Raw genomic sequence first — 3,200 nt, forward strand, 5'->3', positions numbered from 1 at the left:
ATCCATTTTGAGTTTATTTTTGTGTATGGTGTGAGTTGGTGATCTAGTTTCATCCTTTTGCATGTATCTGTCCAATTTTCCCAACACCATTTATTGAAAAGACTGTCTTGACTCCATTGTATGTTCTTGCCTCCTTTGTCGAATATTAATTGGGCATAGTGGTTTGGGTTGATTTCTGGGGTCTCTATTCTATTCCATTGATCTATATGTCTGTTCTTGTGCCAGTACCAAGCTGTTTTAAGAACAGTGGCTTTGTAATACAGTTTCATATCTGGTATTGAGATCCCACCTACTTTGTTCTTTCTGAGGATTGTTGCAGCTATTCGGGGTCTTTTTTTATTCCAGATGAATTTTTGGAACGTTCGTTCTAGATCTGTGAAATATGCTGTTGGTAATTTAATGGGGATTGCATTGAATCTATAAATTGCTTTGGGTAGTATGGACATTTTGATGATGTTGATTCTACCAATCCATGAACACGGTATATTCTTCCATCTGTTTATGTCTTCCTCTATCTCTTTTTTCAGTGTCCTGTAGTTTTCAGCATATAAGTCTTTTACCTCCTTAGTTAAGTTTATTCCTAGGTATTTTAATTTTTTTGGTGCAATGGTAAATGGGATTGCTTCTGTAGTTTCACTTTCTGTAAGTTCACTATTGGTGTAAAGAAATGCCATGGATTTCTTAGCATTAATTTTGTATCCTGCTACATTGCCGAATTCATTTATTAAGTCTAATAATTTTTTGATGGAGTCTTTAGGGTTCTGTATGTACAGTATCATGTCATCTGCAAAGAAGGACAGTTTTACTTCTTCTTTTCCAATCTGGATGCCTTTTATTTCTTCTTCGTGTCTGATCGCAATGGCTAGTACTTCCAGTACTATGTTGAACAGGAGTGGTGAGAGGGGGCATCCCTGTCTTGTTCCTGTTTTTAGGGGGAATGGTTTTAGTTTTTGCCCCTTGATTATGATGTTGGCTGTGGGTTTGTCATATATGGCTTTTATTATGTTGAGGTATGATCCCTCAATTCCTATCTTGCTGAGAGTTTTTATCAAGAAAGGGTGTTGGATTTTGTCAAATGCTTTTTCCGCATCAATTGATATGACTATGTGGTTTTTCTCTCTCAATTTGTTTATGTGATGTATCACATTTATTGATTTGCGGATATTGTACCATCCTTGCATCCCTGGGATAAATCCTACTTGGTCATGGTGTATGATCTTTTTGATGTACTGCTGGATCCGATTTGCTAGGATTTTGTTGAGGATTTTGGCATCTATGTTCATGAGGGATATTGGCCTGTAATTCTCTTTCATTGTATTGTCTTTATCTGGTTTTGGGATTAGGGTGATGTTGGCTTCATAGAATGAGCTGGGAAGTGCTCCTTCCTCTTGGATCTTTTGACATAGTCTGAGGAGGATAGGTTTTAGGTCTTCCTTGAATGTTTGGTAAAACTCCCCTGTGAAGCCATCTGGCCCCGGGCTTTTGTTTGCTGGAAGCTTTTTGATTACTGCTTCGATTTCCTCCATAGTTATTGGCCTATTGAGATTTTTAGATTCTTCCTGGTTAAGTTTTGGAAGGTTGTATTTATCTAGGAATATGTCCATTTCCTCCAGGTTGTCTAGTGTGTTGGAGTAGAGTTGTTCATAGTATTTTCTAACAATCCTTTGTATTTCTATGGGGTCTGTTGTTATTTCTCCTCTTTCATTTCTGATTTTGTTTATTTGGGTCCTCTCTCTTTGTTTCTTGGTGAGCCTGGCTAGAGGTGTATCAATCTTGTTTATCCTTTCAAAGAACCAGCTCTTGGTTTTGTTGATCTTTTGTATTGTTTTTTTGGTCTCTATGTCGTTTATCTCTGCTCTGATCTTTGTTATTTCCTTCCTTCTGCTTACAGTGGGCTTTTTTGTTGCTCTCTTTCTAATTCTTCGAGTTGTAGAGTTAGGTCATTTATTCTCATTGTTTCTTGTTTCTTGCAGTAGGCTTGTAGAGCTATGAACTTCCCTCTCAAGACTGCTTTTGCTGTGTCCCATAGGTTTTGGATTGTTGTGTTTTCATTGTCATTTGTTGCCATGATGTTTTTTATTTCTTCTTTGATCTCACTGGTGACCCAGTCGTTGTTTAATAGCATGCTATTTAGTCTCCATGTGTTTGATTTTTTTGGATTGTTTTTGTTGTAGTTGATTTCCAGTTTTATGCCTTTGTGATCTGAGAAGATACTTGATATGATTTCAGTTTTCTTGAATTTGAAGAGACTTTGTCTGTGACCCAATATATGGTCTATCTTTGAAGATGACAAATGTGCACCCGAGGAGAATGTATATTCTGTGACTTTGGGGTGAAATGTTCTGAAGATGTCAATTAATTCCATCTGATCTAGTGAGTCATTTAGGATTGATGTTTCTTTGCTGAGTTTCTGTTTAGGGATTTGTCCAGTGGAGATAATGGGGTGTTAAGATCCCCTACTATGATTGTATTGCTGTCAATCTCTCCCTTGATCTTCTCCAGAAGATTTCTTACGTATTTGGGTGCTCCTATATTGGGTGCATATATATTTACCAGAGTTATTTCTTCTTGTTGGACTGCTCCCTTTAGTATTATGAAGTGGCCTTCTTGATCTCTTTTTATGTCCTTCACTTTGAGATCTAATTTGTCAGATATAAGTATTGCTACCCCGGCTTTTTTTTCACTTCCATTGGCCTGAAAAACCTTTTTCCATCCCTTCACCATCAGTCTGTGTGCGTCTTTTTTTGTGAGGTGGGTTTCCTGTAGACAGCAGATATATGGGTCATGTTTTCTTATCCACTCATTTACCCTATGCCTTTTGACTGGGGAATTTAATCCATTTACATTTAAAGTTATTATTGATAGAAACTTGTTAGTCGCCATTTTTGTTCTTTACCGCTGCGTTCCTTCTCTGTTTCCTGTTTTTTCTATTTACAGCAGACCCTGTAGCATTTCTTGCATTGCTGGTTTGGTTGTAATAAACTCCCGTAGACCGTTTTTGTCTGCGAAGCTCCTGATTTGACCCTCAATTTTGATTGATAGCCTCCCTGGGTATAGTATTCTTGATTCAGACCCTTCCTTTGCATGACTTTGTATATTTCATTCCATTCCCTTCTTGCCTTATGTGTTTCTGTTGAGAAATCGATCGCTAGTCTGATGGGGGATCCTTTGTAGGTAACTTTCTGGTCTCTCTCTGGCTG

The sequence above is a fragment of the Myotis myotis genome, unplaced genomic scaffold, assembly GCF_014108235.1.
Source record: "Myotis myotis isolate mMyoMyo1 unplaced genomic scaffold, mMyoMyo1.p scaffold_m19_p_8, whole genome shotgun sequence".
Taxonomy (NCBI): domain Eukaryota; kingdom Metazoa; phylum Chordata; class Mammalia; order Chiroptera; family Vespertilionidae; genus Myotis; species Myotis myotis.